At 41.9% G+C, this 16,569-nt stretch overlaps 1 protein-coding gene across 2 annotated transcripts in view; it reads right to left on the reverse strand.

Moving 5' to 3' along the window:
* Nucleotides 1-16,569, reverse strand: part of PLXDC1 (plexin domain containing 1) — a 424,334-nt gene that overhangs the window by 208,988 nt on the left and 198,777 nt on the right. The gene's annotated exons all lie outside the window — the stretch shown is intronic.

A 16,569-nucleotide genomic window follows, 5' to 3' on the forward strand; every position in this document is an offset into this window, starting at 1 on the left:
TGGGAGAGAGACTCTACTGTAATCAAGAACATGTGAACTATTTTCCAAGGGGAGAGTGCCAGGAGGAGGGGAAAACCCGTACAGGACACAGTGTAGTCTTGTTGGGAGGTAGAACAGAGAGTGCACATCGCTATCCAGTGTGCACGAAGACTGCTTATATTGACAGCCTGAGCTAGATCCGGAGTGCTGAGTTTGGGATGCAGACAGCCAGAGTCACTTGGGTGGAAAGCGGAGAGTGGAGTAATCACTGTGTGTGACTGGATGCTGAACTTTAATAACACTGGGGCTGATGAGCTGATGCTGTGGGGATTTACTATCTGCTGCTAGAGAGGCTGAATCCTCTAGGAACTGACCTTATGGCCAACTAGTAGCTTTACCGCTGCCTTCAGGCTTAACTGGGATTATTTTCATGTGCGCCAAAGATACAACCGGACCCAACACTAGCCGGCTGAGTTAGAACTAAAGACTGTCCCTTTACAGCTGCTACAGACACCTATTGCTTATACTAAGAGGTACTTCTCAGGGGACATTGCACCATACCCTAGCCATTCGAATGCACTATAGACTAGTTATAGTAATATTCACATTGCAGTTACTGCTTACAAGCTCTGTTTATTGCTCACATTCCTGAAAAGAAATGACATCATAATAAGACCAGCAGATAAGGGAGGTGGTGTTGTTATGGATAAGGAATATTACACACTCCAATTACAGGAGATGCTAACAGATGTCACAACTTATAAAGTATTAAAAAAGGATCCCACTTGTAGTTATAAGGAACAGCTAAAATCACTTATAGAAGAAGGATATCGAAATAAAATGATTTCAAATAAGGAGAAAAAATATTTGGTGCCCAGTAGTTTGAGAATTCCAGTTATATATACATTGCCAATAGTACATAAAAATGCAACACAGCCTCCAGGTCGTCCTATAGTGAATGAAACTGGTTCAGTGATGGCTAGATTGAGGGAATATTTGGATACATTTTTGCAGAAAAGTGCTTTGGATACTAAGGCGTATTTGAGAGATACGAAAGATCTATTACAACATCTTGAAGTTCTGCAATTAAAGGAGAGGAAAGATATTTGGTTTGTAACTGCAGATGTTAATTATATACGATCATCAGTCATGATGACACCTTGTTAGCCCTGAATTGGGCCTTAAGTCAAAGAGCAGACCTCTCTCATAGGAACAAAGTGTTTCTGGGTGAAGCCTTAGACTTCTGCTTATCGCACAGCTACTTCTGGTATAATAATACTTTTTACCAACAACAGAGTGGAGTAGCTATGGGAGCAAAATATGTTCCCACTCTGGCCAATATTTTTATGGCGGAAAGGGAGGATAGATCAGTTTTTCTCCATCACCCACAAGAGTTGCTGATTTACAAAAGATATATAGATGATCTCATTCTAATTTGGGAAGGATCAGAGACATCTCTATGTACCTTTATGACCAAGTTAAATGATAATAAGAAATACATTAAATTGGACTATCAAATGAGTACAGATACTAGCAATTTCTTGGATGTTACAATACAGAGGGTTAATAATATGGTCACTGCTAAAGTATATTTCAAGCCAACAGATAGGAATTGTTACCTATCAATTAGGAGTGGTCACCATCCAATGTGGCTTAGAAATATACCTAAAGGGCAGTTTATGAGGGTTAGGAAAAAATGCACTCTAGATGATGACTATAAAATGCAGTCAGAGGTTATTAAAAATAAGAATTTTTGTAGAAAGGTTATTCAGAGGAATTTTTGGAATATAACTTGCAGAAAGTATTGAATGTCCCCAGATCTTTATGTTTAAATAATAATACTAAAGAGGGTAACACTACACAGTGGAATTTTTATACACTTTTCATTCAAAGTATAAAGAAATAGAACATATTTTTCATTGGCATGTACTTTTGATGGATAAAATATTAGGGCCAGTATTACCAACAAGGCCCAAATTTATCTATAGGAGGGCACCAAATATGGGGGAAAGAATTGTTAAGAAAATTTTAGATGCACCTAAAACAGTTTCTATGTTTCCATCTGAAAAGCCTGTAAAAAGTGTAAGGCATGTTGAACAGCTATGGCAATGTAGTTAAATGTAGTTGTTTTGATTCAAATAAACATGAATTTAAGATACCTGAATTTATAACATGATACTACTCATGTGGTATATGCCATTAAGTGCCCCTGTAATCTTATTTAAATAGGTCGGACTGAAAGTGAGGATTGCTGAACATATAAAAAATATTAAAAAGGGATAATTTTATCATAATGTGTCAGATCATTTTGCCAAGTTTCGCAGTAAAAATCCTAAAGTACTTAAATTTTGGGAATTGATTGGGTCCCTCCCAATTGGAGAGGATCCAATAGAGTAAGACTTCAGTCTTTAAAGCCAGGAGGGCTGAATGTGGAAGTGGATATTAACTGCTTTATTAGTGATGTATAGGAGCACATTAAAATCATTAGTGAATTTTATTTTATTTTTATTTTATTTTCATTTTTATGTTTGTTTATATTTTTTTTTCATTTTTTTTAATTTTAGTTATTTTCTATTTTTATTTGATTTTATTTGTGTTTTTCATTTACTTTTGTTTAATTTAAGATGATTATAAATAGATACATAAAAGAATTATATTAATCAGTAAGAGAGTAATTAAAATGAATGTCTGTAAAAGATTTTATAAATGTTAATGATGGTGTTCATATATCTTGATGTATCCAATGATAGTAATGCTTCATTGTTTGCACGTTGTTTCAGTATCTGTAGTATCATGTAATCTGTCATTATATATGACATATGATATTTCTGTTATTGTTACATTGTGTTAACAAAGAAGGAAACTATAGTATTAATGTTTTATAATGTTTGATATGTTTTGCCCTGTTATAATATATGCAGGAGCCTAGTAGTTGCCAGTAACTGACATTACTTCCTGTGAGATGGAAGTGAATCAATTAAACATAATTATCAATCTGGTGATCTAATTAGTGTCCCCTGAAATAAGCGGTTAGTCGCACCACAACGTCACCCCTATGAGTAAGTCAGGATATGATGAAACGCGTCAGTGCGTGACGGTGCCACAGACCAGAAGTGAAGTAGATCTGGAAGTGACGTGACGGCATTCTGTCCGACAATTCTGGAGGTGGTGAGAGCACCATGCGGTATTTGCTTGTCACAAAGACATATCATTTGGGCATGTTGATTTTTTTAATGTTGTAAGTGCAATACTTTGAACAAATAAAGCCATTTATCTTGGGTAATATACCATTGCAGCTGATATTTTTCTTCTCTTTTCATGATATGGTGGAGTGGTGTTTTTGAATTATCCTGGCAACCAATCATTGAGTGGGCTATTCTTGGAGGAACCTCCTGGTCTAATTAATGGATATCTTCTTGATTATGCTTTAACAAAGGCAATATCTGGTGAGTACACACCTGAGTGGGGGTGCATGGTGGGCACAGCACAAAGTTTCAACACTTTAAAGTTTTTTGCGTCACATTAAATTATTTCAGCACTGGACTTTAATTTCTTCTTTTTTTATCACAGGACTTTTTTTGAAGTTATATATATTTTCAAGTCATGGGATTTGTGTATTATCACATCATGTGTCATATTTATTAAATTGTTTATTTTTATTTATGTATTTTTTGTTACAGAAATAATGGTGAAGACAAAGAATGACACAATATATGAATGATAATTGATGTTGTCAGCACCTGTGGTAGTGAGCTCTTGATCCACAACTTGGGGTTCCCCAGGGCGCGGAGTCTAAGCCTTAGCCTGCTTGTTCACAAGGGCCCCTGATGGTGGGGATGGACTTGCAGCAGGCTGGGACCAGGTCACGGCCCCCAGGTACACCCAGTTGAGGTAGAGGAGACCGCTAGCGGGAGCAAGGTACAACAGTAGAAGACACAGGGAATCCAGTAGGCAAGCCGAGGTCAGGACAGGCGGAAAACAAGCAGGGTCAGGAACGAATCCGGGATCGGTACACAGATAGACTATAAGGATTCACAGTAGTAACACAAGGGAGCTCCAACAACAAGACATTGTTCAGGCAAAGTGGGACAGACTGAGCATGTCTTAAATAGACAAGCCAACTGGAAGGCGGGCCAGGAAGTGATAGAAGGGAAGGACATAAAACACAGAGGATAGCAGACGACGCCCACAGGTGAGCACAGACAAACACACATGTGAAGGAATCAAGAGCAGCAAAGAGGTAAGAATAAACACACAAGAGGCTGCAGGCTAACTTGTGACAGATGTTTGTTGATAGCATTATGAAGTGAATGCACCGCTTGTATTCACTAAAATTGGGGTGATACTGATAATTTTGGATGTCACAGTACTTGTTGGCATTCATGGTTCCCTCAATGAACTGTAGCTCCCCAGTGTCGGCAGCACTCATGCAGCCCCAGACCATGACACTCCCACCACCATGCTTGACTGTAGGCAAGACACACTTTTCTTTGTACTCCTCACCTGGTTGCCGCCACACATGCTTGACACCATCTGAACTAAATAAGTTTATCTTGGTCAAATCAGACCACAGGACATGGTTCCAGTAATCCATGTCCTTAGTCTGCTTGTCTTCAGCAAACTGTTTGCGGGCTGTCTTGTGCATCATCTTTAGAAGAGGTTTCCTTCTGGGACAACAGCCATGCAGACCAATTTCATGCAGTGTGCGGCATATGGTCTGAGCACTGACAGGCTGACCCCCCACCCCTTCAGCCTCTGCAGCAATGCTGGCAACACTCATACGTCTATTTCCCAAAGACAACCTCTGGATATAACGCTGAGCACGTGCACTCAACGTCTTTGGTTGACCGTGGCGAGGCTTGTTCTGATTGGAACCTGTCCTGTTAAACTGCTGTATGGTCTTGGCCATCGTGCTGCAGCTCAGTTTCAGGGTCTTGGGAATCTTCTTATAGCCTAGGCCAGCTTTATGTAGAGCAACAATTCTTTTTTTCAGATCCTCAGAGAGTTCTTTGCCATGAGGTGCCATGTTGAACTTTCAGTGGCCAGTATGAGAGAGTGAGAGCGATAACACCAAATTTAACACACCTGCTCCCCATTTACACCTGAGACCTTGTAACACTAAGGAATCACATGACAACGGGGAGGGAAAATGGCTAATTTAGCCCAATTTGGACATTTTCACTTAGGGGTATACTCACTTTTGTTGCCAGTGGTTATTTTGAGGGGACAGCAAATTTACACTGTTATACAAGCTGTACACTCACTACATTACATTGTAGCAAAGTGTAATTTCTTCAGTGTTGTCACATGAAAAGATAGAATAAAATATTTACAAAAAAGTGAGGGGTGTACTCACTTTTGTGAGATACTGTACAGCGGGGATCGAAAGTTTGGGCACCCCAGCTAAAAATTTGTATTAATGTGCATAAAGAAGCCAAGGAAAGATGGAAAAATCTCCAAAAGGCATCAAATTACAGATTAGACATTCTTATAATATGTCAACAAAAGTTAGATTTTATTTCCATCATTTACACTTTCAAAATAACAGAAAACAAAAAAATGGCGTCTGCAAAAGTTTGGGCACCCTGCATGCACTGCAGAATATATATTCTATACAAACACCTCTTTATTAGGTACACCTGTTCAATTGCTTGGTAACACACATTGTTAAGCAGCCTATCACATAGCAGAAACTCAGTGCATTTAGGCATCTAGATGTGGTAAAAATGACTGGAGGAAGAAAGGGGATTTAAGTGACTTTGAACGTGGCACGGTTGTTGGTGCCAGACAGGCTGGTCTGAGTATTTAAAAAACTGCTGATCTACTGGGATTTTCACACACACCATCTCTAGGATTTACAGAGAATGGTTGGAAAAAAAGAAAATAATCCAGTGAGCGGCAGTTGTGTGGACAAAAATGCCTTATTAATGTCAGAGGTCAGAGGAGAACAGGCAGACTGGTTTGAGATTATAGAAAGGCAACAGTAGCTCAACCAGTACCAAAAATAACCACTCGTTGCAACCATAGTATGCAGAATACCATCTCTGAACGCACAGCACATTGACACTTGAAGCAGATGGGCTACAACAGTAGAACACCACATCGGGTGCAACTCTAGTCAGCTAAGAACAGGAAGCAGTGGCTATAATTTGCACAGGTTCACCAAAATTGGTCAATAGAAGATTGGAAAAAAAACTTTGCCTGGTTTAATGAGTCTTGATTTTATCTGTGACATTCAGATGGTATGGACAGAATAAGAGTAAAGAAAAACTATCATAAGAAAATAACATGCGGGGATGAAGAAACAGGGCAACATGTAGCTCAAATAAAAACAACATATCGCAAGAGATACAGTATACGGTACACTGTCAAGCACGGCTTTTTTTCTCACAATAAGGGGCAGGAACTCAACCATGTTCCCCACAAAACAACCCTCCTCTGAGGGTGTCCTTTGCTTGCAACTGCATATGCAGGACTTTGATAGATCAAACAATGGACTCTGCTGGAAACTCCATTTTTTTCCTCGTGCCTCTTTAGAGGTCCCTTGGATGGGACAGCTCTACCTCCTACAAGTGGGACCTTCCTTGGTATTACTTAGACACTTTTAGGTTTATCAGGGAGCAGGGGCTACATGGAGTTAAGCCCGAATTGTGGAAGCCAAAAGCTGTCTACAAGTTGATCAGACCCAGGTACACTGTGGAGACTGTTTCAGGCCTACCTCTAGCTATTTGCAAGGTGGTCTGGAGGAATGTTTCTTCAAATAGATTCACCAACAGGCACAACGATCTGGCATGGATGGTGATCCAAGGGAGGTTGCCACTAAGGGCATTTATGCATGCCAGAAACTTGAGCATATACAGGCACTGCCTCTTTTGCATCTACTAGGCACATTTTTTGGGAGTGCCGCTTTGCTCAGAATTTGTTGAGGGCCTTGGAACCAGAACTCATAGACTTTGTACCACAGACAGCCATCACCCACTTCAGGGTGTTGAACAGACTACTTTATGGTGCATTTGCACAGGAAAACTTTGATGGTTCCTAGTGATTGATGTGTTGCTTTAAAGGTGATACTGTGGCTGCAGGTAGTGATTAACTAACTTCCCTCCACCCTATAGCAGTTTTACTGCTACAGTGCAGACTCCTTGTGCAAAATCACATATAAATTCATGATCCGTACTCCAGTACGGGTGTCCGCTGGCCTGCAGGTGCTGTGATTCGGTACAGCACTGATCACTCACCAGACTCAGGCCAATGATGTTTGACCTGGACCTGCTGATCGTTTGTACTGAATCAGAGCTCAGCCTGTGCCTGTGCTTACATTACACAGGTACAGGAAATGATGCAATCTTATCTTCCCTCCCACATTCCATTCCAGAGAGAGAGAAGAAAGCAGATCCACGTGATTCCAAGCAGCACACTTTTTTCTACTGATCACTGTATTAGTATCACGGGTGACTTCAGATAGCGTTAGCATCCCTTCCAGATAGTATCAGATTGCCCGCCACTGTATCAGTCATCACATTTAACCCTTTGATTGCTAGAAACATGCTCACATATACAATAAACCTCCACTGTTAGTGTAGTGTCTGAACAGATCAATATCTTTGATCAGAACTATACCAGTGTTCACAACAGTATAGTGTCCCCAAAAATGCAGCGTTAGCAGAAGCAGCCTTGACACCTGCCAGCACCTGCGTTTAGCCCCTACGCCTCCCCCCCCCAGTAAATGCAGTGTCAGCAGATTACTGTCACTTGACACATTGCACACAAAACTGCTGGGTTAGCAAGATCAGGTCTGATCTCTACTAGCACTAGCAGGTCAATTTTTTTGTAGCGGTTCAAGCAGTCCCTGAGAGCCAGGTGCTCTTTTTCCCTTGAGTCACACTAGGTACCTATAAATTTAGTGGCCAAAATGTCCAACAAAAGGTACTCTAGTGAAGAGGCCTACAAGATTCTGAGTATGTCAGATGAGAGCAAAGGAGAAACGTCACTGACAGAATCAGTCTCAGAATACAAACCTGTAAACAGCAGTGGCACCCTGACAGATAGCTCAGACGATGGAGTAGAGGTCCCTACTAAGGTCAGGTGTACCAGACCCCATTCCCAGGTTGCTTAGGTGTTACAATTGCATGATGATTCTCATATGCAGCAGAGTGCCAGTACTAGTGCCACTGTACCTTTCGGTGAACTGGCGAGCACTAGCGGCCTAGTACATCCTGGTCTTTTACATACCAACACTGCAGTATCATTTGGTGATGCGGTGAGTCCCATTAGTGCAATACAAATTTATGCCGTGGCTAGCACAGGTAGTGTCCCGCAGAAACAAATAATTCAAACACAGGCCTGTAGAGCCCATAGTGTCCTTCCAGATGTTCTTGCAAATCCTGATTGGCAGCCCACAAATTCTGCAGCACCTATACTTCCCCCGTCTCTGCCAAACCCAGAATTCAGTTGGAAACAGCAAATTAAACTACTTCCCTTGATTTTTTGGAGCTGTTTTTCACGGAAAAGATCTGTATGGATTGATTGTGGATCAAAGCACTTTGTATGCAAAACAATTTATCTCCGCCAACCCAAATTCAAATCTTGTCAAACTATTTTCATGGAAACCTAATACAATTTCCGAATGTTAAGTTTTTTTTTCGGCTTAACTCTCAACATGGGCTTTACTAAAAAGAACGATTTGCAGTTGTATTGGTCCACAAACTGGATTCATCATATGCCCGTGTTCTTTGCTGCCATGGCCAGGCATACAGTAGATATGTTAATATAATGTGATTTATGCATTTCATTGACAATATACTCTGTCCTCCTTGGGGTGACCCTAAATATGATAGGCTTCACAAAATTTTGCCCCTCGTAAATCACATTAACCAGAAATTTGTAGATGTGTATATGTCCCAGCAAAACATATGCGTTGATAAGTCCCTCACTGATTTTTCTGGCTGCCTTGCATTCAAACAGTTTCTCCCCAGCAAGTGTGCCAGATATGGAGTCAAAATGTATAGGACCTGTGAGAGGGCAACAGGCTATGCATGTAATTTTGTCAGGGATCCAGGTATGACCAGAAATGTGTGGACTGACACAGGGAAGTAACAGGCTTCAGGAATGATATAATAATATAATTTATTATTAGCTACCCAAATATACAACGCTCAGTAAATAAACCAACCTTCCACTAATCTTAGTATGTGCAGAAACACAGGCGCAGTCGGGGCTGGAGAGGTGGAAGGGTCAGGCCAGCCATATGGTTCTGTTAATGACCGTCTGGCGATACCCCTAGCAGTCCTCAGGACAGGATTCCCCAGGGCGCGGAGTCTAAGTCCCAGTCTGCTTATTCACCAGGGCCCCTGATGGTGGGGATGGACTTGGAGCAGACAAGAACCAGGTCGCGGCCCCTGAGTACACCTGCTCGTGGTAGAGGGATCCGCCAGAGGTATATGCAGGTAGGAAGCCTGATGTGAAGAGGCAAAAGGTGTGAGCAGGGATGGCTGGGTCCGTGCAGGATGGATGGATCGTCTGGGTAGCGTAAGGCGTAGTCAGGTAGGCCAGGTCAGCAATGTGCAGGCAGCGAGGTACCGAAGGAGCAGGCAGAGAATAGTCAGGGTCACAAGCCGGGTTCAGAAACTCACGGGCAGCGTGGTACAGAGGATCAGGCAGAGAATGGTCAGGGTCACAAGCCGGGTCCAGTAACTTACGGGCAGCACGGCACAGAGGATCAGGCAGAAGGATGGTCAGGCAAGCCAGGGGTTAAACAGGAGACAGTCAGCAGGGTCAGGAACAATGCAGAGTCGGCAACAAATCAGATAGGCAGAGGAACAGGAACACAGGATACAAGGTACAGGGGCTCATGGGAAACATACACCAAGGCACTGATCACAGGCCTGGTCATTCCTTAAATACACCTCCTGCAATCAGCGCCAGGTGTTGGCTGACTGCAGGATTGAGCTTCTGGCTGCTAAGAGCACCCGCTGGTCAGCCCTGGTACTGCAGCCCACACAGCAGGTGAGTCCCACCACCAGTGCTGAGTCCATTCCTGACAAATTTTTGAATTTATGAGGGAAAAGATAGTCATGTGGAGTCCCCTGGATGCCCAGACTACATGGAGAGCAGTGGCAAGATAGTTTGGGACTCGGTGTCACCCTTTTTCCATATGGGGTACCACTTATATGTGGACAATTTTTATGCAAGCATGCCACTATTTTGACATTTGTACAATCTTGGAATTGGCACATGTGGCACTGTGCGACCTATTTGCTGGGGCTTCCCCCCAATGGTTTTTAAATACCCAGCTTAGAATGGAGAGAAAGCCTGCTTGAAAAATGATGAGTTGCTTGCAGTGAAGTGAAAGGACAAACGGGATGTTTTCGTCCTGTCTTCCATTCGCGCAAATACAACCATCCAAATTTACACAGCAGCTAGTGTTGTTGAGAAGCCCCTCTGTGTCCACAACTATAACCTTAACATGGTAGGGGACGACCGGATGATGAAGCTGTACTTAGTCTTCCATAAAGCCAGAGGCTGGTACAAAAAAGTATCTGTATATTTTCAACTGGCTCTGTACAATGCTTTTACATAGTTACATAGTTAGTCTGGCTGAAAAAAGACAAAAGTCCATCCAGTTCAACCATAATAAAAAAAAAAGTTAAAGTAAATAAGTAGAAACGTAAAAAGAAAAAAAGTAAAAAAATAACAAAAACAAAAATAATTGTTGTTTTATTGAGTTACTGTTCTATTGGTACTGTTTTATTGTTAACCGTTGTTTTCTGTGCAGGAACGCCATTCAGTTGCAGCACCGGTCTGTTTATTTTGATAGCAACAAGGTGTGTTCTCAGAATATACGTCAGTGTGTGCAGCACAGTTAAAAAAGCACATACAGGTGTACCTCGGTTTATGAATACCTCGGTTAACATTATTTTTGGTTTACGAATGAAATCCATTGAAAATAATGCCTTGGTTTACAAATTTTTTTCGCAATACAAAGTATATGTCGGTGCCGATTTTTAACTGCAATGGCTGGCTATTTTGTTTCCTTCACTATAGCTCACAGAATTAGCTGTCACTTTCCCTGGTGCTAAAGGATACTTTGTTTCTTTTATCTCAAAAACAAACTAAAAGGAAACATTGTTTCTTTTAACTCTGGGAAATAAACTAAAAGGAAACTCTTTCTTTTGGCTGGGGGGAAAGTGACAGCTGATTCTCTGAGCTATAGTGAAAAAAAAAAAATGGTAATTACAATTAAAAACTGGCACTGGCCTATAATGACAGACTTTTTTTTTTACTTTTTTCTGACCTCCGGAACGGATTAATTGGTTTTCAATGCATTCCTATGGGAAACCGCGTTTCTGTTTACAAATTTTTCGCAATATGAAACATCCCAGAGAAGTTGTAGACCGAGGTACACCTGTATATGCCCAAGCTTGGGGGCTTGGGGTGGTCAATGGGTGGATCGCTCTTATGCTTTGGCATATATGTTTAAAATAATTTTTTGGCAGAGATTTCTATATCCACACCGATCAATGTGAATAGAGAAATCTTAGGTTCTTTTTTTTTTCATTCAGACTGCAACATGGACCAGTGACGTACTGGTACATCACTGGACTTTGACTGGTTACAGAATTGCTTTTACATGCAGAAGGAAGATATATACATAAATATATACACGTGATTTGCATTTCCGGGTAGGGGGTGCACACGCTGCCCTACCCACGCTGCTATGTCAATCACTGGCACTTGTCAGGGAAAGATGATGGGAGAAACCTGTGTGTAAACAACACAGGTATTTCTTCTGTCAGCATGGACATGCTGTTTTGTATCTCTCTGCACAGCAGAAATAGAGCAATCCTGAACACATTTTTCAACATCCTTCCGCAGTGAGGGCCACCCGTAATGACGCTGCAGGAAGGCAAAGGTGCGTTGCACTCCAGGATGTCCAGAAAGTTTAGAGTCGTGTGCCCATTTGAGTAGCTTGGAGTGAAGGGTGGGTACCACAAAGGTCTTTCCGAGGGGGATGTGTTTAGGCTGAAGATAAGTGGTGGCCAGGATATGATTGGCAGAAATTATAGGCTCTGCTTCAACATGACACTCAGGGCTTTATTTACTAAAGCTGGAGAGTCCAAAATCAGACTCCCTTCTGCATAGAAACCAATCAGCTTCTAACCTCAGCTTGTTCAATGAAGCTTTGGCAATGAAACCTGGAAGCTGATTGGTTTCTATGCAGAAGGGAGTCTGATTTTGGACTCTCCAGCTTTAGTAAATAAACCCCTCAGAGTCAGCAACGTCAAATGATCTGGACAAGGCATCTTCATGGGCATTTTTGGAACCAGGCCAGAAGGTAATGTCGAAGTAAAATCTGGCAAAGAAGAGAGCCCATCACTTTTGTCTGGGGTTCAAATGCTGGGCGGATTGGATATACTGGAGGTTCTTATGATCAGGATACGATGTGGAGATCCCTTCAACAGATGTTGCCATTCTTGCAGTGCCAGCTTTATCGCCAGCAGTTCCCGATCTCCGATGGTGTAACTCTTTTCAGCATCCGAAAACTTCTTAGAGAAGAAGGCACAAGGATGGAGCTTACCATCATGCATTTGGAGAAGGACGGCCCCCACTCCCAAAGATGAAGCATCTACCTCCAAGAAGAAAGGCTGAAAACTGTCCAGACGTATGAGAATAGATGCAGAGAGGAAGGTGGATTTTAGTATTTGGAATGCCTCAACTGCCTCAGGAGGCCAGGAAGGTGGATTTTAGTTTGTGGAATGCCTTGACTGCTTCAGGAGGCCAGGTTCTGGCGTTGGAACCCTTCGGATCAAAGAAGTGATTGGGGCCACCAGCGAAGAATAGTCAGGAATGAACTGGTGATAGAAGTTGGTAAATCCCAAGAAGCGCTGTTTGGCTTTCAAACCGGAGGGCTGAAATAGTGGGATCTTGACGCTCCCACAGTGGCGAGTTCCAAGCCAGTGCTTCACCCGAAAGGAGGGAAATCATGTATGCCACCTTGGAACAGTCAGTAGGAAAATGGTCGGATGCTAGTTCAAAGTGAATAGAGCACTGATTGATGAAGCCTCGACAAGCTTTGGGATCACCAGAGAAGTGAGCTGGTGGAGGCATCAGGAGTCTCGGTGGACTGTGTTCCACTTGAAGCTGCAGGAACCAGAGCAGGAGCTGGGACAGGAACTAAAACAGAGGGTGAGGAAGTGGACACAACCTGCAGCTGATCCAACCGAGAGGAGACTTCCTGCAGACAGTGCATAATTTGTTCTTAATAGGCCTGCTGGACATCGACTCTGCGCCAAACACAGAAGTTGTTCCAGGAGAGGCTGCAGTGTCTCCGAGGAGCTCATGGCCTGAGCAAACTGTCAGCACCTGTGGTAGTGAGCCCTTGTAGATAGTCAACCTGGGGTTCCCCAGGGTGTGGAGTCTAAGCCCCAGCTTGTTTCTTCACCAGAGCCCCCAATGCCGGGGATGGACTTGCCGCAAGCTGGGACCAGGTTGCGGCGCCCAGGTACATCCAGCTGAGGATTTGGAGACCACTCGCGGGAGCAGATTACAATGGGAGGAGACAAACAGAATCCAATACACTAACCGAGGTCAGGATGGGCAGAAGAGAAGCACGGTCAGTGAACGAAGTCGGGGTCAGTACACGAGAGTCAAATGCAGGATACAGGAGATGGCAACACACAGGAACTCAGACAACTAAGAAGTTGCTCAGGCAAAGTGGCCTAGACTGAGCATGTCTTATACAGGCAGGCAAACAATGAGGTGGGCCAGGAAGTCATGAAAGGGAAGGAAATAAAACCCATAGAACAGCAGACGACACCCATAGGTGAGCACAGACAAAGCACAGATGTGAAAGGGATCAGGAACAGCACTGCAGCAAGGAGGTAAGAATACACAAACAAGAAGCTGCAGGCTAACTTGTGACACTGGCATTTTAGCACCTCAAGAAATGTGATTGGCAGTCAGAAAGTAAAAGTTCCAATATCCATACCATAGTTTTTAGATGTTATAGCTTTCACATAAACCAATTAACCACTTGCCATCCTGAGGATTTACCCCCCTTAATGACCAGGCCACTTTTTGCTATTCGGCGCTGCACTATTTCAACTGATAATTGCGCAGTCATACAATGCTGTACCCAAACTAAATTTACATCCTTTTTTTCACACAAATAGAGCTTTCTTTTGGTGTTATTTGATCACCTATGCACTTATTTTTCACGCTATAAAAAAAAGACCGCACATTTTGAACAAAAATATTGTTTGCTTTGTGTGAAAGTTATAGCGTCTATAAACTATGGTATAGATACTGCAATTTATGCCTTTTTGTTTGCTATACAGCGCTGCACTTGTTTAACTGATAATTGCCTAGTCATGCAATGCTGTACCCAAATAACAATTATGTCCTTTTTTTCACACAAAAAAAGCTTTCTTTCAGTGGTATTTTATCACCTGTGCACTTTTTATTTTTGGCACTATAAACAAAAAAAAATCAAAACTATATTTTCTCATTTCTGTCATAAAAAATATCCCAAAAACTCAAAATTCGTCATCAATGTAGGCCAAAATGTATTCTGCTACATGTTTTTGGTTAAAAAATCCCAATAAGTGTATACTGATTGCTTTGTGTGAAAGTTATAGCATCTACAAACTATGATATAGATACTGCAATTTACAAAGCTTTTACTTTCTGACTGCCTATCACATTTCTTGATATGCTAAAATACCAAGACAGTACAAACACCCCCAAATGACCCCTTTTCGGAAAGTAGACACCCTAAGTTATTTGCCGAGAGGCATATTGAGTCCATGGAAGGTTTATTTTTTTTCCACAAGTTTTTGGAAAATGACAAACATTTTTTTTTTTTATGCACAAAGTTGTCATTTAAATTATATATTTCTCACACAAGCCATGGGTATATGTAGAACTACACCCCAAATTACATTCTGCCACTGCTACCGAGTATGGAGATACCACATGTGTAAGACTTTTTGGGAGCCTAGCCACATACAGGAAGCTGAAATCCAATGACCACTTTGAAAGCCTGAAGGTCCTCATATCACTTCCTCACTACCCATCACAGTTTTGGAGGCCCTGAAATGCCAAGTTTGCACCAAACCCCCCCCCCCCCAAATGATCCCTTTTTGGAAAGTAGACACCCCGAGGAATTTAAAAAAAAAGGCATGGTGAGTATTTTGCAGATCTCATTTTTTCTCACAAGGTTTTGAAATATAAAAAAAGAAAAAATATGATTTTGTTTTCTTTCTTCATTTTTCAAAAACTTGTGGTAACAAATCTTATCAAGTTCCTTGAGGTGTCTACTTTCCAAAAAGGGGTCATTTGGGGGGGGGGTGCTATCCTGGCATTTCAGGACCTCCGAAACTGTGATAGGTAGTCTGGAAGTGTAATGATGAAATAAAGCCCTTTAAAAGACTGAATTGGAATTTGGGGTCCTGTACTTGGCTAGATTGCCAAAAAGTCTCTCACGTGATACCCCCATACTCGGGAGAAGTAGCAGAATGTATTTTGGGGACTAATTCCACATATACCCATGGCATGTGTGAGCAGTAAATCATTAAATGACAATTTTGTGTAAAAACAAAATTATTTTTTTTTGTCATTTTCCAAAAACTTGTGGTAAAAAAATAAATTCTTCTATTGACTCAACATGCCTCTCAGCAAATAGTTTGGGGTGTTTACTTTCCAAAAAGGGGTCATTTTGGGGAGTGGGGCATTTTATGCCCAGCATTAGAAGTTTATGCCACACATCATTCACTCGTCTAACCAATTGAAGACCAAGCCTTTTTTGACACTTTTTGTTGCCATGAAAAAAATCTGTATTTTTTTTAAAGCAGACACCCTAGTGAATAAAATGGTGGGTGCTGCAATTTTTTGTCACATACATTTTTAATATCCATAGGCAATGATTTAAAAGCCTTTACAAGCTACCATTTTAGATTTACAGAGGATGTCTATTGCTAGAATTACTGCCCTTGATCTGACATTCGCGGCGATACCTCACATGCATGGCGCAACCGCTGTTTACATACCGACACATGGTCAACGCTCGCACACACAGGTGTGCGCGCGTGGGGGGCGAGGGTGCTTTTTTTTTCTTAAGTTATTTTGATTTTTTAAATTATTTTTACACTGTCCCTTTAATTTTTTTTTTTTATCACTTTTAATGCTATCACAGGGAATGCAAATATCCCCTATAACTTCAATGGGCATTGTCATATATTCTTTTTTGGGAAATCTGTGGTCTACCAGACTCTAGATTTCTCCTCTGCCCTTACATTATCTAATCTCACCAAGATCGGTGTGATCAGATGTTTTCCCAATTTACAAATGGCGCTGTTTATATCCTGCGAAACTGAAGTGATGAAATGCTCGTAGCGTCCGATTTCTTAGACTATAGAGATGATTGGCACCATTCCAGGCTCCAATCAGCTCTATGGTCAGCTGGAAGAAACACTGGCTGCATTCTCAGGTTCCCCCGACAGCACGGGACTGCCCGTGAAGGCCGTGGAAGGCAGCGATGGAGGAGGGGCATCATGTCCCACTGCTTGTAAAAGCAATCCTGCAGCTAATTAG

The sequence above is a fragment of the Staurois parvus genome, unplaced genomic scaffold, assembly GCF_062004578.1.
Source record: "Staurois parvus isolate SC_StPar_1 unplaced genomic scaffold, SC_StPar_1.0 ptg000983l, whole genome shotgun sequence".
Lineage (NCBI taxonomy): Eukaryota > Metazoa > Chordata > Amphibia > Anura > Ranidae > Staurois > Staurois parvus.